At 38.8% G+C, this 26,823-nt stretch overlaps 1 protein-coding gene and 1 long non-coding RNA gene across 5 annotated transcripts in view; one reads left to right on the top strand and one right to left on the bottom strand.

The window, feature by feature from the left end:
- B4GALNT4 (beta-1,4-N-acetyl-galactosaminyltransferase 4) overlaps positions 1-26,823 on the top strand; it is a 231,899-nt gene that overhangs the window by 35,977 nt on the left and 169,099 nt on the right. Inside the window, exon 1 of one of the 4 annotated variants that reach the window (XM_058156282.1) lies at positions 21,342-21,396. The exons of the other annotated variants lie outside the window; for them this stretch is intronic. The gene's annotated coding sequence lies outside the window, so the exon portion shown is untranslated. Of the gene's footprint in view, positions 1-21,341; positions 21,397-26,823 lie in introns of those variants that run through there. 4 annotated transcript variants of the gene reach the window in all.
- On the bottom strand, positions 2,257-21,280 carry LOC131184688 (uncharacterized). Its single transcript, XR_009152021.1, has 3 exons — positions 21,176-21,280; positions 20,832-20,882; positions 2,257-2,347 (listed from the first exon to the last, which is right to left on the bottom strand). It is a non-coding gene; the product is annotated as an uncharacterized LOC131184688 (long non-coding RNA).

Here is a 26,823-nt window from a genome sequence, read left to right on the forward strand (position 1 = left end):
TTTTGCCACTATTACACACACTCCTAGGTTCAGTTTATGGTCATTCGTTCACTCACACACTCACAGCTTGTTGAGGTACATGTATGTGTAAGCCCCTCCCCCCAAAATCTACCTGGGTTTTCCATATAGGTACAATTAGAGCAGACAAGGCACCCAGCCCTGGTCAACAGCTGGGAAATAATATAGGGACATGCACAGATCACTTTCCGCTGAACACTCAGACACAAGTTCTTTGAAGTACATGGAGACAGTGAATTTAAAGTAATAGCAAAAGTTCACTTGTTATCACATGAAGATAACACTCAACCACACTGGCCCATCACTTTCTAACTAGGCTGCCAGGCATTAGCTACAGAGATGGACGCCACCAAGTCTGGACCCTTTTTCTTATCCCTCAAAGTACTTGCTTTCTTGATTAGTTGGCATTGGGTTTTCTCCCCCATGTGCTCAGGCCCAAGTTCCTTTGTTTGATTCAGCTGACATTTTTTTCCACTTTCGCCCTTAATGACTTATTTCCTTCTTATCTACCTCAGTGAGAGGATCTTTTAAATAAGGCTCCTGTCTCTTTGTTCTCTTTAGTTAGGGCAGTTTCAGTCTAGTCACACACCAAAACCAAGAATAATACATTTCATTTTATTTCAGTCTTTTCTCCTGCTGTGACCTATTTAGGTACCGTCTCTTTGTTTGTTTGCCTTTCTCCTTTGATACTTACGCATGTATTTAATTCAGATGGTGTTCTTCTATGAACTAGTACCCTGTAACAAGCCTGGGACAGGAAAAGGCAGATTTCAGATTTAAGGAATTTATTCATTTTTCATTAGAATCCAAGAACCATGCAGCAAGGCCACATATAAAACCAGAATTTGAATTAAATAATTCAGAAACTGAATTCCCAATTCCCTTTTCTTTTTTATGCCAGCCTTTTGAGGAAGGGGAGTGTACAATTATGGGGCTTGTTTTTCCCTATTGCTGCTGTTGTTAAAAAAAAAAGGGTAGCCAGGGACGTCTGGGGAAGAAATGGTGAACTGAAGAAATCTCCATCCAGAGCAGAGCCAATAATTGCAGCAGAATGAAGGGTTGGTCAGCAGTCCGCTCTTTGGGATTCTTGATCAGAAAAGAGGGCTTGGGATCACCCACAAGTGCTCCTGACAGTTGCTCCTGGTGAGGAGATCAAAGATAATGTTTTCTAGTGGTTTAGAATTCTTAGAGACAAGGGAACACATCTTCACCCAAACTGCAGATGGTGTCCGTATGGATACAGAATTCACATTCTCCCTTTTCTAATAACTTTTGGAAATCACTTAGTAACTGTGTTTCCGTTATTAAGAAATTTGGAATGACAAGTTTTTTAGCACCAGCTGAGTCTCCGCCAATCTTTTGGCAGAATAAATAAATAAATATAGGTTTAAGGACTAAAAAAAAACTTTTTTGTGTGTTTCTGAATTTTTTTTTACCAATAATTATGTTAAGCAAATAAAACTAATACAAAAATATTATTTCAAAAGGAAAAAGAAGTATTTAAAAATTATAGAAAAAAAATTCCCCTCCAAAGATGTGGGAAAGAGAGAATAATAAAAAAAAGAAACTTTCTCTTTAATCCTCAACAAGAATGTTCAACATTAACACATTATCACTCTCTTAAAATACAACCAAATACATTTTCCATATCTCATCTCATTTTCTCTAAACTCATCTCTAAATCATCAGTTCTCATTAATTAGCAATGATGTTATAAAAATTAAAAATACCTAAATATATAATTCTTCTTTCCATTTAATCTAAATCCTCTTCATTCCTCTCTTTAATTATCAAAATCTAATCCCAATTAACAATTAAAGATTACAAAAAATTAAAAACTATTAAACATTACTAGGAATGGTAACCCCTTATTTATGTATCAAAAATAATAATGTAGAAATTGCAAACGAATCCTTTATACTTAGTTGAACATTTCCCAAAAACGTTAACCAGTTAAGATAACCATTAAATCACCAGAGATACAGTAGCAACTTATTATTTAACCATAATCAAATAACTCAATTTTGTAGTTTTTTCTTCATCCTCCCAGCCATTCTTAAGTTCCATAAATAAAGTTCTTTTTGTAATTTCTTATATTTCAATTTAAAAGGCTCATCCACATTGCTCTATTGATACATTATTTATATACTTTTAATTTTAAAAAAATGATTGTCCAACTCTGTTTGCTAATCCAATATTTCTATCTCTTATAGATCATACTTTGTAAGTTTACCTTAAGTTCATTTCAGTTCTCTTCAAAAGGATTTGTTCCTCTTCCATAGCAACTTTTGGGTCCAGTGGAATTAAAAAGCGCAAGCACTTCTTGGACCTACAGATGAAACATTGCTTTTAAAATAGCCATCTGGTGGCCTCAAGTGATCAACCTTCAAAGTCTTGTTATCAGTTTGAAATGTAAATAAGACTGATTTCCATGCAAAAGAATCTTTCTAATTAACTTCAAAGTCCTTTAAATCAATTTTATCCAAACCCTTAGTGTTTAAAAAATTTCCAAAAATAACACTATAATTGTCCTTTTGTTGTATATTGCAAAAATTAAAGATCTTACAAAGCTGGGAACCTATTTTTTTTCTTTTTAAATGAATTGAAAAGTAATTCACCCAAGCAGTATTAAATTTTGTGTTGCAAAGGTTTTTTCAATCTTAAACAATGAAAAATAAAGCTCCAAAGTGATAAAAGGATGAGATTTCATCAAACCTTGACTCCAAGAAAGGCTGCATTAATAATGGCTCAGAGCATGCTGGAACTCCAATTCCAAACTGATCACAAACAGCTGCAAAAATGTCAATTTCTGTGATCTACTAAAAAAATTCTATCTCAAGTACATATGGGTAATCTCACGATCTCTTTCTGTTCTAGAAAGAATTTTGGCAGTCTGGATCTAGCATCCAACTTCCTTTCATCCCTAATCCCTTTCCACTCCCATGATCCATGGAGTGGAAAAAATTGGGGCATTAGTTCACCATTCCTCACTGGAATTTTTTTTTTAATAAGTAGCAAAAGGTTGATTGTGTTCTGACCTAGACTACCTTAACAAGCAGGAGGCAGGAATTGGTCCCCGCAAAACCTCTTATTTACATGACTGTCAATTACGTTCATTCACAGTCAGCAAAGTTTGTCGAAACAAACCTTTCCAATGGCTGGAAAGGTCACTTTCCTGTCCCAATCCCCCACATACATACAGAGCACAAGTAGAATAAGGAATACAGTACTTCTCAACACACCTTATCTCGTTTGGTAAGCTGCCACATGATTTGTTTCCAACCACAGTACAAGGCAAAACTTGGTTCAGAGTCTCTCAGAGTCACAGAACGAACAAATTGTTTCCTGCAAAAGCCCACTCCCTGTTCGCTCCTCTTTTATTTCCTATGGATGGGGCCAATCACCTCCAAGGTGTGGCTTTACTCCCAAGTCGACTCTTCTTTCTGAGCTGTTCTTGTCTTCTGGCAGCTCTGCACATGCGCACACTGGGAACGGGCTCCAGCTGTTCCTCTTCCTCGTTGCTGTCTAACTCCCTCTCTGCCTCTGAGGCAGAGCCCTCATCCGAGCTTTCCCCAGCCCCCAGGACTGGCCCAAGTTCCTCCCCAACCTCCTTGGTGTCCGACTCTGCTGGCCACCAGCAGGCCACAACAGATTGGAATGCATTGCTGCATGCTAAAGCGACAGTTATAGAGTGTAAATTTCTTGCTGTTTTGAAACAAAAAGAGGGGGAGGTGATTTAACTGCCCAAGGAAATGTTCTTAGGAAGAGCACACTGATCTTGTTGGGCTTTCCAACACTTTGATAGTGTATTTGTATGTATTCTCTTAATGTCCCTGCACATTATTTTGTCTGTTCAGCTACAGTGAAACCAATAAACCTGCTGTTTATACATTTGTCCAACCCTAATAGGAGAATGGAAATGAATGCCTATGTGATATGCTTATCTGTTCTACATTAAAAAGAAGTGGCTGTAAGTGCTTTTATTTGTTTGTGTATTTTTTCAGTTCACTTGAACATCTAATATCAAGATTAGAATAGCTTAATATAAATACTATTCTGAAGGCATCTAATTTTATTACTTGACTAACATAAAGACACTATCTGCTATTTCTTAAATTGTCTCAGATGCAATTCCTGAATTAATTGATCAATTAATTCAATCAAACATAGGTGTTTGGGGGGAAATGTATTAACCCCAAAGAACTTCCAGTGTGTATTTACATAGTTTTAAAACTATATTATTTATCTATGATTAGTATTAACATTTTCTATCCTAATTTTCCTATGTGAATGCCTGATGCCCGACAAGAGGGTGTTTCTCAGGAATGTAATAATGAAAGAGGACATTGCTTAACAAACTCATAGTAGCATTAATGAACCTATTGAGCATTATTCTATAATCTCACAATGTTTCAGGCACAAAAAAAATACACAGGACTATTGTTCTCTCATACAGATCCAGACTCTAATTGCTTTGACAGCAGCTTTTGGGCATGATGAAAGCAGAAAGCATATTTACTACTCATTTTTCATATATGCTTACTATTTTAGCCAAGCCCCTTCATCATCCAAACCTTTCAACTCTTTTATTCCCTTCAAATCTTGTCTTGCAGCTTTTACCAACTCTTACTGTCAGCTGAGGAGCTAATGGAGGTCAGATATCCAAGAGCAAAAGGGCTAGCTAAGCTATGAACCCATTGCAAAGCTGACATATTTCTCAAGAGTGCTGATAGAAAAAGACTGACAGGGAAGTGCTTGCAAACCACAGCACACCACAGATAATTTATCCAGCAAAGTTATCCAGATATGGTAGAAAATCCAGAAATCAAATTCCAAGAGTTCTCCTTATTACTGACTTTCTAAACCCTAGGATTGATATTTGTTCTACTGTAATGTTTCACATTAAGAAAATACTTCCTCCTTCTGTATCATTTATGTTTAGGAATTTCTATTTAACAACTACTTCCATGGAATCTAAGGGACTGAAAGCAGGTTTGATCTTCTCCAAATTCAGGAAAAAGCCAGATCATTTTAAAGAAAGAAATTCTAGAACTTGACATGTTGCATACAGAATTTTTAAAAAGGTATCTCAGGGATGATAGCAAATGCACTTCCTATTTATTGTACTTAAAGCATCGCATGTGATGCAGATTATTATTTTATGTTTTTAAACCTATATATCCCTGGAAAATACATATATAAGAAGTCAAATCTTAAATCATGTTGAATTCTCATTCACTCTCCACAAATAATCATAATAAGAATTCAGAGCAATTCAGAGATTCTCAGAAGAAAGTAGCTTCTTACTTAAACCGAGTCTCTCTCTCTCTCTTTCTTTTCTTTCTTTCTTTCTTTCTTTCTTTTTCTCTTTCTTTCTTTCTTTCTTTCTTTCTTTCTTTCTTTCTTTTTCTTTCTTTCTCTCTCTCTTTCCTTTTTCTCTTTCTCCCTGCCCCTCCTTCCCACCCGATGTTTACATACAACAGAGAAACACACAAAACCTAAAGAGAAAAGTCTGATATTTCTGGACAGAAAAAAATCCAAGAGAAGAGCATGTGTGATGTTTAATTCCAGTGGATTTGGGATGGCTAGAACGAGAAAACAACTTATCAAAAATATTTTTGTTCTGCTATTGTATCTGCTGTTTCTGAAATTGCTATCATTATGGCACAGCATCACCTCATCATACCACCCAACAGTTTCTCTGGATTATATAAAAATGTCTTCTTTTCTGCAGTTGAAAAACCTCCCACTTAGATAGAATGATGAGATGTCATAGGGAGAGTGGGTAAGTGATACAAAATCACTGAGATCCTGTGGCATAATAGGGCTGGTATTTCAGATATGGCGGAAACTGCTTTGATCCATGGCAGAAAAACTAAAATGCTAGGTTCAAGCACCGTTGTCACAGGATACAAATACAGAACTCAGGGTAGAGTTTGATAAAATGCAGCTCATGCCTATTCCATCCTCCAGCTGTTGGTGAATAGCATGTTGTTATCCCTATGTAACACAGGGGAAGACGCAGCGGAGTTGAGCAAAACATAGGAATACAAAGTAGCTACGGATCATCACATTTGCAAGTGGTGAAGGGCTGCGTTTATGTGCTGTCTCCACAGTGCTCTGCTAATATGTGTGAGTAGAAGAAAGCAGGAGACTGTGCTGGGATGCCCCTGAGCAAATGTTAGCAGAGCAGCTGCTCAGGGCATTTCAGGTAATAGCCTGCATTTTGCCTTTCCTTATGCAAAACATTAATAACAAGCCACCAGACAGACAGTATCATTTAGCTAGCTGTTCAAGCTGGCTGCAGAATTCATAAATCTACAAAAGTGTCCTTGCAGATTTTACTTCAGCGTTAGCCAAATCATTTAGGATTCTAACTTTTTCCTTCCCTGAAATGCTATGCAAGATTTTTTTATATTGACAATGGCACTAGCTTTCCTTATAATTACGTAGCCAACAATATTTTTCCCCCCTAGAATAAGTGTATATGCAAATGACATGTAAATCCTTATTTCTGTTTGAAAATCAGAATGTGTTGTAGTGCAGTAATAGGAAGCTTACAGATAACTGAGTTCAAACGCAAATCTCAGTCTGATGTAACCTGTTGCACATAAGCTATTCCTTCAAATGTTGGTATTCTTAAAATAAAAATTCTTCTTTTCTTTCTTTCTCTCTCTTTCCTTTTTCTCTTTCTCCCTGCCCCTCCTTCCCACCCGATGTTTACATACAACAGAGAAACACACAAAACCTAAAGAGAAAAGTCTGATATTTCTGGACAGAAAAAAATCCAAGAGAAGAGCATGTGTGATGTTTAATTCCAGTGGATTTGGGATGGCTAGAACGAAAACAACTTATCAAAAATATTTTTGTTCTGCTATTGTATCTGCTGTTTCTGAAATTGCTATCATTATGGCACAGCATCACCTCATCATACCACCCAACAGTTTCTCTGGATTATATAAAAATGTCTTCTTTTCTGCAGTTGAAAAACCTCCCACTTAGATAGAATGATGAGATGTCATAGGGAGAGTGGGTAAGTGATACAAAATCACTGAGATCCTGTGGCATAATAGGGCTGGTATTTCAGATATGGTGGAAACTGCTTTGATCCATGGCAGAAAAACTAAAATGCTAGGTTCAAGCACCGTTGTCACAGGATACAAATACAGAACTCAGGGTAGAGTTTGATAAAATGCAGCTCATGCCTATTCCATCCTCCAGCTGTTGGTGAATAGCATGTTGTTATCCCTATGTAACACAGGGGAAGACGCAGCGGAGTTGAGCAAAACATAGGAATACAAAGTAGCTACGGATCATCACATTTGCAAGTGGTGAAGGGCTGCGTTTATGTGCTGTCTCCACAGTGCTCTGCTAATATGTGTGAGTAGAAGAAAGCAGGAAACTGTGCTGGGATGCCCCTGAGCAAATGTTAGCAGAGCAGCTGCTCAGGGCATTTCAGGTAATAGCCTGCATTTTGCCTTTCCTTATGCAAAACATTAATAACAAGCCACCAGACAGACAGTATCATTTAGCTAGCTGTTCAAGCTGGCTGCAGAATTCATAAATCTACAAAAGTGTCCTTGCAGATTTTACTTCAGCGTTAGCCAAATCATTTAGGATTCTAACTTTTTCCTTCCCTGAAATGCTATGCAAGATTTTTTTATATTGACAATGGCACTAGCTTTCCTTATAATTACGTAGCCAACAATATTTTTCCCCCCTAGAATAAGTGTATATGCAAATGACATGTAAATCCTTATTTCTGTTTGAAAAATCAGAATGTGTTGTAGTGCAGTAATAGGAAGCTTACAGATAACTGAGTTCAAATGCAAATCTCAGTCTGATGTAACCTGTTGCACATAAGCTATTCCTTCAAATGTTGGTATTCTTAAAATAAAAATTCTTCTTTTCTCGATTACTCTAGTGTTGGGTTGTAAACTAGCACCACACACACACACACACACACACACACACAGAGAGAGAGAGAGAGAGAGAGAGAGAGTATTCACCGGTTTGCAAATGTGAGTGCATCACTACCGAACCAGAAAGAACTGGCTGAATACCACCACTGCATCTGAGCCTAATAACTCTGGAATAATTTCTTTAAAATAGTCCTTTTAGGGAAGGATAATTTATTGTTGTATCCCATCCAGGTTCAGATAGTGAGGGCTTCTTCCCCATTCAAGAACAGATGGTGCCATGTGGTTTATCTGCCCAGATACCTTAGAACTTAGATAATTTCTAGGAAATTGTGGCTGTCATTTGAGTGTTTTAAGGCTCTGAATTATTTATTACAGATTTATCAGGGCTTCCTTTGGACTATAGTTTCTGTATCAGATGAACTGCCTTACAGCATCTTCATAGCATCATCCATTGTGGATGTGATATGAAGCCTTCCCTCATTACTGTTATTTTGATCCAATAAACATAGGCTCTTTCTAGAAGAGCTGTATGTCACTGGTAGGGTAGTGACCACAAAAGAAGAAAAACTGTAGGAGTTGAAGAAATACCTCCATCATCTCCCACCAACCTGCTGTAATGTAGACTGAATAGATAGACTTCAACTTACAACCATCCTTTTAGTGACTGCTCTGTATCGGAAGCAGAGAGGGAGCCAGGGCCATCTGGGAGTTATGTGTTGCCTCTGGAGCCTCCAGAGTTGGACATCTGTGAGGCAGAGGAACAGGAGGAGTCTGTGAGCCTTTGCAGGAAGCAATATTGTTTGTCTGGTTGGTTTAAATTCTGAAGCTCCATTTTGACTCTGTGCTCCGTGCGGCCTTGCAAAGCTAATTGCCAATTAGGTCTTTGGCAGTCTGTCAAGGGAGATAAAGGAAGCCTAGGTCAGAAGAGTTGCCTTCATTATATAGCTGCTGTAGTTGTGTTGCCTTCGTTGTGCAGTCTTCATCGTGCCTTGAAGCCCAGAGCATCATGGGAGCTGTTGTCCTGCTGGTATTGTTCCTGGACTGCTGGCACAGAAAAGACTGTGGCGTATTTTGCTCCTGTTGCCTTCATTCTGTCCAGGTTGCTTGGACCAGATTTTAAAAGACTGCACACATGGTGTTGGAACTTGGGGAAGGGTTTGTTGTGTGAAATAACAATAACACACTTATTCCACTTATGCTCTGTGTGTGTGTGTGGACTGGGACAGAAAAGCGACGTTTCCAGCCAGCTTTCAACAAGCAAAGTCAGATGGGAAAGCTGGATTTCCTTAACAACCACATGATTCCCTTAACAACTGCAGTGGGTTGCTTAACAACCATGGTTAAAAAAAAATCATAAAGTCAGGTGTGACCTACTTAAACACCACCTTGCTTAGCAATGGAAATTCTGGCCCCAATTGTAAGTCCAGAAATACCTGTTCTCAGGTGTTAAGAATGCAGCCACTTTATATGCTTTCATTTCATTTTTAACAATCTTGATTTATAATCCCTTTAATTAAAGTCCTAGAACCTGGTTTCTTTTCTGTTTTTGTCTTTTTCTCACAAGATTCTTCAAAATTTTAACAAGCCTCCTTTGTAAATCCAATATAGGAAAAGTTATCCAAGCTGCTGTCTTTATACATCATTTTTAATTATTAAACCATCAGCTCTTCATTTGCATATTCAGAACATATTTTTCCGTATCATTCTTTTAGCCTGTCATTTTTAAATCCACTTTCAGATTACTCTCAATCTTGTCCATTAAATCTTGTCCTCTTTCATAACATCCTTCAAACAGAGTTTACCTATAATGACAGACACTCTTAAAATTAACTTCTGGGTCCATTGTTCACAAATATCATTCAGTATGTCCAATATTAAATTATTTTTTTCCATTCTGTATTAATAAGTCAAATTTAAGTGTTTGTCTCCTTTAATTTCAATCTTTAGTTTCTTCTGGTTCTCTATAGAATAGAATAGAATAGAATAGAATAGAATAGAATAGAATAGAATAGAATTTTATTGGCCAAGTGTGATTAGACACTCAAGGAATTTGACTCCTGTGCAGAAGCTCTGTGTAGATGCAGAATAATCATAATTATAATAGTGATACCAATAAGAGGGGTAGTAGAGAAGATGAGAATAATCATAATAATACTAGAGCCATACTACACAGGTAAATAACCTTAGACGACTGTCATGTCCCACCCCCCACTCCGACAGCTGAAGAGAGGAGGGAGGACGAATCACAACAACGACATAAAACAATACTGTGAGCATTAAGTGCTCAGTAGAGTGACAGCATGAGGGGGAAGAAACTGTCCTTGTTTCTAGTTGTTTTGGCATGCAATGCCATGTAATGGCATCTTGAGGGGAGGAGTTGAAACTGTTTGTGTGACAGGATGTAAGAGGTCTGTACATATTTTCTCAGCCCTCCTTCTGGAAGGTAGAATGGTTGCAATTGTTTGAGTATCTAGTGTCCGACCTTCAAAGTCCCACCTTATGCCTTTTTTAAAAAAAGAATTCAAAATAAAAGATTTTTCCCATGGGAAGAAGAATCTTTTAATTAATTTCATAATCCATTTGTAACTTTCCAAAATCAACATTTCCCACATCAGTCTTAGAGGGCTGGTATTAAAAAAATCCCATATGATCTGAGTCTGTGCCCCTGTGGACAAGGGATTATCAAAACTACAGCTCACATCCTACTATACCGCACCTTCTATAACAGAGGTGTCAAACTCGCGGCCCATGGGTAGGAGGTGTCATGTGCTGGCTATATCCACCCCCGGTTTAGCAAAGGGGGGAAAAGTCATGATACATCACATGATGATGACGATGCAAGTTTGACACCCTTGTTCTATAAGGACTCAAGAACCCATTTCATGAGACCTCACTTGATAAAATACCTGGAAAACACCTATATCAGTGCTAGCGAACCTATGGCATGCGTGCTGGAAGCATTACACGAAACCATCCCACGAAGAATGTGCAGCCTTGCTGGCTCCTATTCTGCGTTCCTGTGATCACACGAGCGTCGGTCAGCTGGCCATCACACATGTGGGAGTGGTGAAACCTGGAAGAGCAGCGTTCCGTCGCGCATGCGCAGGCTTCCACTTGAACTTCCAGGTTGATGTTGCCCGCATGCGCGATGTCCAGCTGTTCATCGGGCGTGCATCCATGCCGGTATCTGGGTGTTTGGGTGCCAGCTCATGCATGCGCAATGGACCGCCACTCTTCCGGGTATTGGCACTCCCGCACACACAAAGGCCAGCGGGGCCGCACAAACCTCGTGGGATTGTTTTGCATGCCACTTTTGGCATGCAGGCTGGCACGCGATGATTTCAAAGGTTCTCCATCATTGATCTATATCTTTTATGTACAATTGCTGCTATTGAATGAGTCCAATGTAGTCTCTTTGAAGGCAGCTAAGTTTTGTTATAATGTCTGCAAAATGAAGCAGACTTTGACTGCCCATGGACAAACCCCCACCAATTGTTAAATATTATCTTGTCTTATTTTATCTTATTCCATTTTATTTTTTTAAATGCTATTTATTTGTAATGCTGGTCTATGACCGTAATAAAAAAAATGACTTGCTTAAAAGCACACATATTGAACACAAGTAAGGACATTTACTTAAGGTTGAGGCCACACATCTGTAAGCTTGTGTCACCAGACTGCCTGCCTGTGGTTTCCTTCTTTGGAAGGAGGAAGGCCAGGATTTGTAGCTTTCCAGCAATTCTTGAGCTGCAGTTCCTGGCAGCAACAGCTAACATGGTGAAGGGTGAAGAATATGTCAACATTTGGAGGTCTTGTCTGCAATTTCTATATTGCTACCTGACTGCTATAGAAAGTTAGCACCCACCCCTCTCCTAGAAGAATGAAATAGTTTAGGAAATATTAAAAAAGCAGAATATTATATTTCCCTAAAGGGAGAAATATACTCTTGGAGACAGAAAGCAGCCCCCACCTTTCTTAATAGCCCTCAGCAGATGTCAGCACTTAAGACAGTGGTTCTCAACCTTTATAGTGCTGCGACCCCTTTAATACAATTCCCCACGATGTGGCGACCCCAACCGTAAAATTATTTTCATTTTGAATTTATCTGCGCCTGAAGCCGTATTGGCTAGCGATCTGAACTGCTTGCGATTGCCTTGAGGTTGGAGGCATTAAAGCGGAGACTCCTCCCCTATTAAGTTTATCGCAGATTAGGCTAGCGATTGGGAGTGATTGCAGCTGGCTTGAGAGGGAGACATCAGAGCAAAGATTTCTCTCTTTTTTAATTCATCACGCCTGAAGCCGAATTCGGCTAGCGATTTGAAGAGCCTGCAGCTGGCTTGTGGAGTCAACCGTTGGAGCACGATTCTTCGACTCGCAAGTATACTTCCCATATTTCCGATGGTCTTAGGCAACCCCTGGCAAATCGTCATTCGACCCCCAATGAGATCGCGACCCACAGGTTGAGAACCGCTGACTTAAGAGATAGCTCTATTTATAAGCAATACCCTCACTCAAGATCCAACAAAGATAGGATTAGCCCTCAGCCACAATAGGAATTGCCCAACAACCTTTCAGAACCCAAGCCTCTTCATTGCATCATCTCAGCAGTTCAAACTTCAGCCAAACCTGGGAGCTCAGACAACCTCAGGTATGACCCCTACATGGCCCCATGGGAGTCTGACAACAGACAATAGAATACATGTCCTTGCACAGGAACAGGAACCTCAAGTGCAAAGCCCAAGAGAAGGTATACCCCCCCCCCTCAACTCCATGTGGTCAGCTTCACCAGAACCCATGTGGTGCTGCTTCATCATTAAACCATCTTTCCAATTAGCCTCTATGTTTCCAGTGTCTTTCTCCCAGCTTGGAACAGAACCAGACAGATATTTCTTCTAATAATGCAAAGTGCCCACAGACATTTTGCAGAAGTGCTATTGGTGGCAAATAAGGGCACTTCTTTATCTGAGGTAGACACAGATCATAAACAGCAGCAGCTCTTCTTAGATGATGTGCCTTTCTCCCTTTGTATGTTTTGGCTGAGGGATTAGTAGCATGGAGTGAGATAGCCACCTGTGCAGCAAGTAAATAAAAGTAGCAATCAAATGTATGGATGATGCCTTTTTCTCACAATAAAGTACTGAAGATACCCTTACAGAGGGACTTTCAAATCAGGAGCATCCCTGAAAGGCCATGCCTGAAGAGCAACTGAGAAGGTTTCTTCTGCTTCAGTCCTAGTAGATGGCTGATAATTTAGAAATGAAAATAAGCACTGAACTATCTGTAAAGTAATCTGTGTGCCTTTTCTTTTGTTCTTGTTAAAAATATGCAGAGTTGGGGGCAATGATCATTGTAGAGTTGATGGAAGCTTGCTTCTTAGGTTGAGTGTGGAATGGATTTTAAAGCAGTGACCTGAAAAATGTAGGGCAGTATTTTAACTTGTGCAGTAGCATGGTACTCCAGGTGGAATTGCAGCAAATAAAACTCTTTGCACCAATAGGTCAGAGGTGGATTAAATAATATTGCTCTGAACTTCCCACAAAAATAACTTCTGAGACATGGCAACCTATAGATGCAAGCAACAAGAATCATACTATCTGCAGTTCTTTGCCTTTGGTAATCCCCAAATCCAATCTGGCATGTAGGCAAACTTTGCTTTCTACAGTTTACATTCTATACCATTCTATGGTATTTAAATATTCCTGTCCTGCTTCTTGGTCCGTCTTTCTCTTTAGAGAACAGCCAATTATCAATATCTTTACTATTTACATTTTAATGGAGTGGAACTTTTGGTCAAAGCTCCTTGACCTGACATCATACTAACCAAGCTGTAATGTGGATCTTTGGGGTTTGCTTAGCATGGTATGTACGGTAAGCCAATCATAATGCTGATTTGCGGCTTGGTATGTTCTACAGGCCAATCAGTTTTAGTCCATCCAATACATTATGATTCAATCTCTTGCATGAATACAGTGCTTTGTTTGTTTTTTTCTTTTTAATTCACCCTTTAGAATAGATTTGTCCAGTAAACTAAGTGGACCATAAAAGAAACACTGAATCAGAATTCTGTACTTTCCATACTAGGCATTGAGTATACTTTTATTCTTTGTTGTTCTTATTCTTTCAAGCTTTTCTTCATCCCATTTCTATGTATGTTGATTAGCAGCTTTCAAGCTTGATAATAGTAAATAGAGACTACTCCCTTGTAGTTTTGTAAAAGTTCCAACCCCTAATTTGTAGGGCTAAAGTTGCAGTAATATATAAGCCCTTGTCATCCTTTTAACATGTCTTTTAGTTTATGGCTTACTTGTTCTCAGTTGCCACAGTAGGGAGCCAAAATAGCTCTCATTTCTTGTCTCTGCTACTTCCTGAAATGCTTTCAGGCAGGCAACTGAAAATTAGATTTCTAAGGCACAGATCTCTGTGCTGTAGAGGCTTCGAGTTTGATCTCTAAGCTAGTACAGAATGAGCAGTGAGAGATAAGCATGAAGTGGGGAAATCTGGACAGAAGTATTGGCCATATTTCTTTTGGGTTTGGGCTATCACGCCAATATTATTATACAACCACAACTTAGGACAGAAATTCTGGTCTCAATTGTGGCCATTAATTCAAGGATCATCTATATTACTCCACTATTATGCTTCACAAATCCCTAGGACTTGCCAGTAAAATTGATACATAGCAACTAAGTGAGGGGATAACTGTGTTACTTATTTCTATCAATAGAATAGAATAGAATAGAATAGAATAGAATTTTATTGGCCAAGTGTGATTGGACACACAAGGAATTTGTCTTGATGCATATGCTCTCAGTGTACATAAAAGAAAAGATCATCAAGAATTCTAAGGTACAACACTTAATGATAGTCATAGGGTACAAATAAGCAATCAGGAAACAATATCAATATAAATCGTAAGGATACAAGCAACAAAGTTACAGTCATATAGTCATAAGTGGAAGGAAATGGGTGGTGGGAATGTTGAGAAGATTAATAGTAGTGCAGATTTAGTAAATAGTTTGACAGTGTCGAGGGAATTATTTGTTTAGCATAGTGATGGCATTCAGGAAGAAACTGTTCTTGTGTCTAGTTGTTCTGGTGTGCAGTGCTCTATAGCGTCGTTTTGAGGGTAGGAGTTGAAACAGTTTATGTCCAGGATGTGAAGGGTCTCTAAATATTTTCACAGCCCTCTTTTTGACTTGTGCAGTATACAGGTCCTCAATGGAAGGCAGGTTGGTAGCCATTGTTTTTTCTTCAGTTCTAATTATCCTCTGAAGTTTGTGTCTGTCTTGTTGGGTTGCAGAACCAAATCAGACAGTTATAGAGGTGCAGATGACAGACTCAATAATTCCTCTGTAGAACTGGATCAGCAGCTCCTTGGGCAGTTTGAGCTTTCTGAGTTGGCGCAGAAAGAACATTCTTTGTTGTGCTTTTTTGATGACGTTTTTGATGTTAGCTGTCCATTTTAGATTATGAGGCACTGACCATTCCTCATTCAGATTTAGGTTTTATTTTTAAAAAAATACTATAGGAGGAAACTGTTCAAGATACCTGGAGACTGCCAGATAAGTGGAGGCCAATTTAAACTAACTTAATATATATGGTAGCAGTCACCTCTGTCATAAGTCACTTTTTTCAATGCCACTGTAACTTTGAACTGTCACTAAATGAAATGATGTAAGTCAACTACCTATATATAGCTGTAATATACCCGCAAGCCAGTTAATAAATTGAAGTATAAATTGTTAAATTTATTAATGGTCAGGATTTTTTCCCCAAATACTTTTAAAGGCACTTTTACTTCTGAGACTAAGAAATGCTGCCTTCTTTGTGGGTGGGCACGCTAAAATTTTAACCAGCCTGATCATCATTAGCATCAGTCCTGTCTTATTAGTAAGGTTGTACTAGCACTGCTGTAGGTACGCCTCTTGGGAACTCTTTCCAGGTTCATTAGGCAGTAGGAATTCAAGCTGGATCCCAATGGATTGATTTGATTAGAGAAAAGAATAGAAGATTAAGAGAAGAGAAAGAAGTTGAATAGTACTTTGCCTTAGCTGTGGATGGGTAAAGGTCTGCCTAATCATTCCAGTATTTTTGTTTTCCCCTCCCTGTCATATGATGTGATGAAAGAATGGAATAAACTTTAGGGATAAGCTAGAAAAAAGGGAATGCTGTTTTCATTAGCTAAATGTTGTACTTCTAAGGCATATAAACCCCATACATCTGGAAGTATTTGGAGACAGGGGACAGGGATACAAAATACAGTGCTCTGCACTCCCCATTCTTTACATTAAAGCCCAGATCTGGGAGGAAGACTTTCTTGTGAAGATACAACATTTGCCAATTCCACATTTGAATTTCATTTATTCAGCACAGGCCATTATGAACAATACATATTGTGGAAACTTAGTACTATGGTAATCAAGTGTGACATTAGCCACCTTTCCATAATCTTCATAAAGGGGGAAGAGGTTTTCATAGAAAATACTCCTTCATGGTCCTTATGTACCATTCTTTAGTGATTTGACACTAAAATCTGGTTGCATTTACTCCTAATGTGTCATGAAAATGATTATTACTGTATCCTTCTCCTGAGAATTGTATAGTGTTTATGTTTATTCAATTTCTATACCGCCCTTCTCCCGAAGGACTCAGGGCGGTTTACAGCCAACTAAGAACAATAAATACAAAAATTAAAAACATATTTAAAAGAATAATTTAAATAGGCTGAATATACTAAAAACTATTAAAATCCCCATTAAAACTATTAGGCCAGTCCTGCACGATGGAATAAAAGAGTTTTCAACTCACGCCGGAAGGCCCGGAAGTCAGGGAGTTGGCGTATCCCTGGGGGTAGCTCGTTCCAGAGGGCTGGAGCCCCCACAGAGAAGGCCCTCCCCCTGGGAGTTGCCAGTCGACACTGTCTGGCCGATGGCACCCTGAGGAGGCCCTCTCTGTGGGAGCGCACTGGTCGATGGGAGGCCACCGGTAGCAGGAGGCAGCCCTACCCGGTGGATAGGAAGCGTGGCACAAAACCTTGTATATATTTCAGAGACCCAGATAAATGCTCGGTAATGATGACAATAATGGTATATGTCAGAATTTTTGTGCCCGTAATGAAATCATGATCAGCTGGGAAGCCTGAAAATCCTGCCTCTCTCTCTGCTAAGCTTGCTTTGTGGGCAGAACTGATTTTGACAGGCTGTGTTGGGTAGACTGACAGAGGGTGCTGAATGTTGGCAGATGGATATGGTTTCATGTTTGAACCACTAAAGAAGTCAGCACGGAAGAATTTAACAACTCTATGTACCATAGTATATCAGAAGAAATGTTCTTGGCTTAGAAATAAGGAAACATTGTTTTTGGCGTAAATTTTACTTGGGATTTGTGGGTTTTTTGTTTTTGTTTCCCTTTGGTAACAGAGCCAAAATAAGCTATTTGCCTATCCATAAAATCTAATAGAAATAGTTTTTAAAAAGTACACCAAAATGCCAGGAGGCTATATACCCCAAGCCAGTTAGTCTTAGGTAAGGCAGGCTTGTTTGCTTACCTCTGAATAAGACTATTCAAACAAATGTTTGCAGAACTGAGCTGTAAAGCAATGGGACTGAAAATTGTGTTCAGTGGGTTTTAATCATGACTCATTTAAAAGGCGTTATTTAAAGCCCAGCTCAGTAGATTCCAGTTCAATTGGATGGAAGAGTTAGGGGAGCAGACAGAAAGGACAGTTCAATGACACAGAATTGGAAGGAAAATAACCACCAGAAAGAGTCTTTGCACAGCAGGCTCGAGACAGAATCCATATAAGCTTAGCCAGATTATTTTAAAACCTAGCAGCTGCATCTATGTAATATGCTCTGCTTGATTAGTTTTATCCTTGTAGTTCTTTTTGTGTCATAACATGCATGAACAAAGAGCGTTTATTTAATTTATTCAGTTGTTCAATTTATATATCATCTCAAGCAAGTATTCTGGGTGGCGTACAACAATTTAAAAAAACCCAGCAAGAAACAAAAAAATAGTGCAAAACAAATAAACAGCCAATTTCTTGCTTAGGCTTGTAAGGTCAAAACCCAAATCAAAAATTACTCTGAATGGCATACCATGTTAAAAACCGATTAAAAACAACAATTAAAAATAAATAAGCAGATGATGATAGAAATATAGAAGAACCAAAAATACACCTCTATATAGCCAATGCTCTAAAGCAGGGGTCTCCAACCTTAGTAACTTTAAGGCTTGTGGACTTCAACTCCCAGAGTTCCTCAGGCCACCCTGGGAGTTGAAGTCCACAAACCTTAAAGTTACTAAGGTTGGAGACCCCTGTTCTAAAGGACCCCTCCTTCCAAATTGGCCCAGGAGCTGGAAGAAAAAAATAGGTCCTAAGTTTATTTTTTGCTTTTTAAAAAAATAAATAAGGTGAGGATGTTGCTGACTGAAGCAGGTGAGGGTTGGATATCAAAGAAGGAATGAACAAGAGACATGGAATAGAAGCAATTAACAAACTTGATTGAATAATTCCAGATACTCACATAGGAGACTTCTTTATCACTGCGGTGGGTACAGGAAGGATGTGCCATTGTGAAACAATTCACAAGGGGTTGCTTTTGTTGGGAAGGTTTTATAACTTAAATCTCCCCTCAATGCTTTGCTTAGATTTGGGAAAAAAAGAAATAGTATAGTTTCAAGGAAAGGCTTTTTATTAACAAGGATTGGCTATGTTTTTAGTATCTGGCAGATATTAAGTGTCTTGTTAAGACAAAACAAGAAAATAATTACTGTAACGAGTTGAGGTAAGCAATTTGGAAGAGACCAACTTGTCCAAGCAAATATTTGGCTGCTAATTAAAGGTATGGTTCAGTTACAAGTCCAGGGGTCATATGGATCTCAGAGGAAGCAAGAACAGCAACAGAGAAAACTTCCATCCTGGATCCCATCAAATGACATTGTTTTAGTGATAGGTCTAGAGCAGGCTGACTGTCAGATTAAATAGGATATGCTGGCACTATGGGAACTATTTTCCTCAAGCAGCCTTATGCCATGAAGGGCTTTAAGGATGCTAACCGGATTACAGTTTAAATTGCACCTGGAGACCTACCAGTAACCAGTGCGGCTCTCATAGTAAAGATACTACGGCCATAACTACCCATGCTATTCTGCACTATCTGCAGCTTTCAAGTGGTTTTCAGGGGCAGCCTCATGTTGAGTATATTCTTCTGGTCCAGAGAAAGGGGCAACTGATGCACAAGATGAAGCAGTGTGAAGGTCATCTTGGTCACAGCTGCCGCTTGATATCCAAGCAGGAGCTGCAAGTCTATGAAGATCCCCAAACAAACACCAAACAAACTCAACCTGCGTTGAGCTTGGCCTCATGACTGTTGAACCTCAACACCTGGTTATGCCAACCGACCTGAGGACCCAAGGGCATAGATGAACTAATGATGTTGATCTGCTATCTTTAACATCCCTTCATCTATTACTTTTTATTTTAGTTTGGTTTATATAATTTTTAACATCTTACGTCTTTATTAATTGTCTTTAGTTCTGTTGTATGTCATTCAGAGTCACTTGTTTGAGAGATGGGTGGCTATATAAATTGGTTTTATTAAACAAATATAAATAAAGCAGTGTTCATCCCTGAGTAGAGTAGGACTAAAGATGTTCATCCCTGAGTAGAGTAGGACTAAAGATGAATAACTTCTGGAGCCAGAGGGGCCAAATAATCACAGCCATTTAGTTTTACCAGGGTTGAATTGATCCTGCTCCATTTCATCTAAACCCTCATAACCCTAAGGCACTGGGGAAGTCATTGGCAGTGTTCCTTAGACAAATAAAGCTGAGATGTATTGCTAGGTATTATAAGCCCACTGATGATACTTAACCCCAAACCAATGGATGACCTCACTCAGTAGAGCTTTATGTAGTTGTTAAAGAGTAGGCCTTGTGGCACATGGCATGTCAGGGGTGCTAGACTCAATCCCTCCCCCCAACACTAACTAGTGTTGATTATTTTAAGCTAATGGAAGAGATGCCTAAATTGGATGTAGCTTCTGTGGCCCACAATAAAAACCAACTAAAGACCTTCTCTTGTCCTTCAGAGCCTTCATTCTGAACGCTCTCATTACTGTTTAAATGGAAAAGTAATACAAATGGCAAATAATAGAGAAATCAAAGAAAAATTCCAAAAGTATAACTTTAGTACAATATGTTTCTTTCATAGGCAGGCTAGATGTAAAATAGGGTCCCTTCAAAATCTTTATTTTTAATAGAACTTGGCATTTAGATAAATATTTTGTATACTGATTGAGCTTTCAAAAACAAATGTAAAGTACAATAAAAAACGTACCCTGGAGATAGTTAAAATATTGGAAGCACTGGTTTGGGGCACTGGAGATTGTCCATAAAATTTTCTAAATCTCCCTAGTCAAATCTAGACTTTTATTTAACCTATTTCCAAAGAGAAAGGAAGGCTATCAGCTCAGGAATTGAAAAATGTTTTAGATTTGATAACCAAAATCCAAAACTCTAGCCTTCTTCATACTTAGAACTGGTGGTTCCAACAAACCATAAGTCCAAGTATTATCATACTTTTACCTAAAATCAGCCTTCCTATTAGATCATAGTTCAAAATCAAACCAGGAAATTGATTTTGAAAAATTTGACCCGTTCAAACTTTTCTTTTTTCATACACATCTTGCTCTACTGCTTTAGTTTGTTTGATGCTATCTCTGAAATCTTATCCAATTCTTTTCTTCACAACTGATTTGTTATCCCAGGCAGTGGCCTTTCTCCAGACCACTTAACTTGATGAACTCACTTATTTCCCAACCAGATCTATAGGTGGAAGGATCAAATTGTGATTTGGAATTTTGGCTTGATGGTGATGTTTCATACCTTGTTTCCTGGCTAAATTAATAAACCATGTAGTCTTCTTTCAGACCAGACCTGCAAGAGAAATAGGTGTATGGACTTTTTGCTAATTTGATGGTTAATTTTATATACATCATTAAATTTGCTCATTTTTAAAAATTTGCTTTTTCTTATTTATTTCTAAAAGTTATCAATATAACCAGGGAAGACAGTAAAAGAAATGTCCAACGACTGACAATATTCTCACTCCCTTTTCCATGCAATGGTAGAAGAGAAGCAACAAACAGTACACACAGGTTGTCCTTAAGATCACAATTAGACTGCAATCTCACTTGTTGAGCAAGGCAGTTGTTAAGCAAAAGACCCACCTGATATTCTTAGTTGAATTCATTAAGCAATTTCCCATGTCATTAAATGGCTGGAGGAAATTCCTGTCTGCTGAAATCTTTTCAGCAGGCAGACCTTTGGGAGCCAAAGGCTGCTTGCCAGAGGATTTAAGCTTAGCTCAGAGCTGAAATCCTCCCAGTAGGCAGAGCTTTCACTTTCAAACATTCCTGCAGCCAGCTGAAGGATTTCAGCTCCCTTCCAGGTATGAAGGGAAAATCTCTTTGCGGGATTTGCAGGAACAGAGCTGAAATTTTCAGGTTCCTGCAACCTACTGAAGGATTTCCCCTCTCCTTTGTGCACAGAGTCTCTCTATATACTATATATATTAGCAACTAAGCACCGTCTTTCTTGTATATTTATTCTTAAGCTTATTTTATTGGAAGGCTTTCTATGGTGCCTATCAAAAGTTATCTGTTGCGTTTGGTTATCACCCAGAGAAAGCTGGAGTAAAAGTGACAAAAAGCACCTTGTTGGCACGCTCGAATGAAAGCATCTTGCGAGAGAAGGAATTGCTTTAGAAAGAGGCTGCTTGCAAGTTCTTGATTTTGAATTTTAATCAGGCATTGGATTGCTTGATATTTCAAGGCTGTTTAGCTTTCAGCCTGCCTATCCCTGCTGGCTCATTAAAAAGAATTCTAAATACATGGCTTGCGGGCCAAGAGTAGGAAAGAAAATTAAGGAATTGAAGAATGATGTAGTGGAGGCATTATTATCCTACTTAGCTTTTCTGCATATTTTTATAACGTGTGTCTTCACAGTTTATTCTGAAAGTACTAGCTATCTATATATCTATGGATATCCAGGCTTCTTCTAGTTATAATTTGCAATATATCAGTGTTTTTCTGTCCTTCTTTCCCTTGATGTCCCTTTTTTGTAATAGCTACCCATTCAATTTTTTCTTTTTTTCATACACATCTGGCTCTACTGCTTTAGCTTGTTTGATGCTATCTCTGAAATCTTATCCAATTTTTTTCTTCACAACTGATTTGTTATCCCAGGCAGTGGCCTTTCTTCAGACCACTTAACTTGATGAATTCACTACCTGTGATCGTAAGTCAAGGACTACCTGTGTATACTACCGGCTTGATGGATTATTTATTTATTAATGTATTTTCTCAGGTTTCTATGGTTCTGTGTATTTTCTCAGGAATTTAAGCCACTCAGGAGTCTAGACTCCAGTCTGGATTCTGAGTGGCTTAAATTCCTGCAATTTTAACCTCTACAAGGTTAAAAATAATTTTTTAAAAATCAAAATAAGCAGAACCAATCTTAACTTCACTCCATCTACAGCCAGCCCCCCACCCCACCCCCCGGGTTTTCGTTGTTGTTGTTTTGCAGAAAAAAACGTCCTTCCGCTTCTTCCCTCAAAGTCTTCCCAAAAGTCAGATCTTAAATGCTCTAAGGAAGCTTAACAGGGACAGGGATGACTTTATGTCCTGGGAAAGGCTGTTCCAGAAGAGGGAGGACCATCACCAAGAATGTTCAACCATGAGAAACCTGATAATCACATTCCCTTGGTGATAAGACTCTTAACCCACCTATTTTTCCCAATCTTACAGGGCAGACAGATTCCTTTCTAGAGTAGCCTAGCTTTGGAGACCCCTGAGCACTGAGGCATACAAAGTTTCAGAGAGCTTACAGTACACTGGTAACAGCCATTGCTGTTTTTACAGTAAAGGTGTCACCTAGACAAACTTAGGCATGCCCGTAAGATTTGGATGTTGCATTTTAAACAGCAGCACCCTCCAAAACGTCTTTCAGGAGCAGGTTAGTTAGAGTAATAGTCCAGATGTGAGGTGAAAGGGACATATGCAAAACAGAGGTGGGTTTCAGCAGGTTCTCACCAGTTCTGGAGAACCGGTAGCGGAAATTTTGAGTAGTTTGGAGAACTGCTAGTAAAAATTCTGACTGGCCCCACCCCCATCTATTCTCTGCCTCCTGTGTCCTAGCTGATTGGGAGGAAATGGGGATTTTGCAGTAACCTTCCCCTGGAGTGGGATGGGAATGGAGATTTTACAGTATCCTTCTCCTGCCACGCCCACCAAGCCACGCCCACAGAACCAATAGTAAAAAAATTTGAAACTTACCACTGATTCAAAGTCTCCCATTTCAGGAACAGTAATAATTGGTGCACAAAATATAATTGTGCAAAGACTTTGTACAAGTTCTCGCATAGCCTCCCCTTAGTTTTCTAGGATCCCCAGATTGTGAACCAGTTCTCCTCAAAGGAGAACCTCCGATAGCCTCATCCATAGCTAGAGATGGCCAGACACTTATGCAAAGAATCAGTTGACTTTGGATTCCCCACCACTCAATCTTGCTGAGGTTCACCCTAAGATAGTTTCTCCCCATCCTGACCCTGTTTGCCTTTGGGTACAGAAGCAAAACCTCTGCTGCTTTTCCTGCTCAGCCAGCCAATATAACCGGATTTCTTTGGCATAATGATAATACCCCAATTTATGCTGAGGGATAATCTCACCTAGTGGCTTCATGTAGACATTGTAGGGAAAATGCTAAGTTGTGGAACATTCCTCAGTGAGCACTTGAGGGTTTATTTTTTTATTTTTTATTTTATTTTTATTACAATTTTTTTTTCATAACAATTGTACATATTCAACAGAGCCGTGACATTATTGTATATTTCGGATCTACCTTCCATATAATTTCTATATACATTATATACATCTAATCATCAATAGCCTTATATATGTACTGGATTAAGATACAGGGATGGTTAGAGGATATAACAAAATGCCAAATTGAGCTGAATTCAGAAACATTTATCTTGGGAATGTTTAGGACAAAATTTGATAAAAAACCCAAGATACTTGATTTTGCACATTCTAACAGCGGCAAGGATTGCGTTCGCGCAATATTGGAAACTTAGTAACATACCACCAGAGAGTCTGATTATCCAAAAAGTATATGACTGTGCAGAAATGGACAGGCTTACCATAGAATTACAAGAAAAAGAAGATTCAGAATACTATGCGGTCTGGGAAAATCGGTACACATGGACAATCAATAGAAATAGAAAATAAGAGCATGTGAGGGTTTAATACCTCCTTTCTGGACTGAGTAGAATCAACTATTCAGGAAGGAGGAGAACCAATGCAAAACAGCCCCTCCCTCACCCAACAGTCATAGCTACTTCAGAAGGATAAAGTTTAAGGTAAAGGTTTCCCCTGTCCAGTCATGTCTGACTCTAGGGGGTAGTGCTCATCTTCATTTCCTAGCTTAGGGAGTCAGCATTGTCCAAAGAGGCTTCCATGGTCATGTGCTGGCATGACTATACACCAAGGCACACCGAACGCTGTTACCTTCCCACCAAAGTGGTACCTATTTATCTACTTGCATTTTTGCATGCTTTCAAGCTGCTAAGTTGGTAGGAGCTGGGGCAAGAACAAGAGCTCATCCCGTCACATGGATCTCAAACTGCCAGTCTTTCAGTCAGCAGCCAGCACCTTAACTCCTAGGCCACTACGGCCCCTTGTTCAGAAGGCTATTTAATTGCAATGCCACAATTAATCGCGCTGCAGGCTGTGAATTCAGATGGGGCCAGGAGTCATACTTCCCCTAGCTGAAATCATGCACTGTATAAGATGCTAATCTGTTATTGTGCTTTTTAACATGCCACATTGTTGCACATTATTGCACTATGAAATTTAAATAAATATTACTGTCATTTTTGTTTCAGTCATTGTTCTTATAAACTTGTTTGGATAAAGTGATTGTTTTTCATTTTGTATGCACTTACTCAAGGACAAGATGCAGTGCTGAAGTACTAACAAAAGAAAGAACTCCTGACATGGATTGATTTATTCGGGGATGAGTGGACAGGAATAACAATGGTGTTAAAAATTTCCAGACATCGTATTTTGCAGCTGAACTATAAAATTGAAAGTATATGGACAGATTCTCTGATGTCAGAGTGAAGATGAAAGCCATTTGAAGGGAGTTTTTTTCTTCCCCTTATAAAAAATCTTTCTAAGATGAGATGGTGAGTTTTTATTCTTTAGCTGAAAGGAATCAAATCACGTGTTTTTAAAATTGTATTCAGTAGGACCCTAGGGTTCCACAAAAACATGATAGGGTTCAGTGAGAGATTAAAAGTTGAGCACATGTGTTCAAACATGTCCAAATTTCTATTATTAGAGCCTTGCCTCTTGGTCAGGGATTCTAGATTTTTTTAAATTAATGGTTTCCATAGCATGCAAATATCTGAAAATCTCTGCTTTAGACCGCTAGGAACCAAAATTTAGCAAATAAAAATAACTCTGAACTCTTGTGATGAGGTCCTATGAGCATTAATGTAGTGGAAATGTGATTTCCTGAGATTGATTAGAATTAAATAGGCATTTCCAATAGCTTGTTCAAGAATGAGTTCATGAAGGGATAAACCAAGCAATTAGAATTAAGATACAGGATTAGCTACACAAAACAGAATGTTGGTAGGGTCTGCAAAAAGTATCTAGTAGCAAATTCAGAGACAGTGTCTACTACTGCCAAAAAGAATTGCGTCATAGGGCTAAAATGTCTCAATATGATCACTGAATGCAGAAACGTTAGTATGAATTGGACTGTAGCTTTAGACTCCTTGTGTAAACAGCTTGTTTGAGCTTGCATTTAATTGCATCTTCCATTTGTGATTATAGATGGAACTGTGCTGTGTAACAACATCTGTGTCTTACACAAATAGCCTTTCAGAATTTATTTATTTATTCCTTGATCGCACTAACAGTAATAAGCAAGGTGGATATTATTCTTCGCAACCAATATATCCCTTGTATCTTTGCCTGGGAAGGAGGGTCAATTTTCCAAATGTTGGCTTTGCTTTCCAGTTAGGCAGATGTGGTCCATAATGGAATTCTAACTATGCTAAACTTAATTGTGCTCTGCTGGCCTAGCCTAACCATCACACTCAGGATTATTTTTATTTATTTATTTATTTATTTCCCACCTTTATTATTTTTGCAAATAATTCAATGTGGCAAACATATCCAACCCCCGTTCCTCTTCCTATTTATGAGGATGAGTGGCCCAAATTCACCCAGTTGGCTTTCATGGCTAAGGCAGGACTTGAACTCATCATCTCCTACTGTCTAGCCTGGTGCCTTAACTACTAGACCTAGATTTACTTCTCCATTATATACAACCAAATTAGCTAGACTACTTAGCATTTTGGCCTGATTCTAGCTGTTAGGAATATTTCCTTTGACTGGAAGGAAATTTCTGAACAGGCCATGGCATCCTTTAATTCAGGAGTATATTTAGTATTTTTGGGAAGACAGGACCCCTCTGAGCAAATTTTTGATGTAATGCAGATAAGACCAAAGTTAGGAGTGTGGTGGGATTTAATTGGAAACTGGAGGAATTTATTTTTTTTATTTTTTATTTTTGCTTTTTAGAATTCCATTAAGTTTATGATCATGATTGCACGCAACGTTCATATGTTCCCCACATCCACATCCCCACATCCACATCCCCACATCCACATCCCCACATCCACAGCCTTCCAACCTGCCTTCCATAGAGGACCTGTATACTGCACGAATCAAGAAGAGGGCCGTGAAAATATTTACAGACCCCTCGCATCCTGGACATAAACTGTTTCAACTCCTACCCTCAA

This window comes from Ahaetulla prasina, chromosome 1 (genome assembly GCF_028640845.1).
Source record: "Ahaetulla prasina isolate Xishuangbanna chromosome 1, ASM2864084v1, whole genome shotgun sequence".
NCBI lineage: Eukaryota > Metazoa > Chordata > Lepidosauria > Squamata > Colubridae > Ahaetulla > Ahaetulla prasina.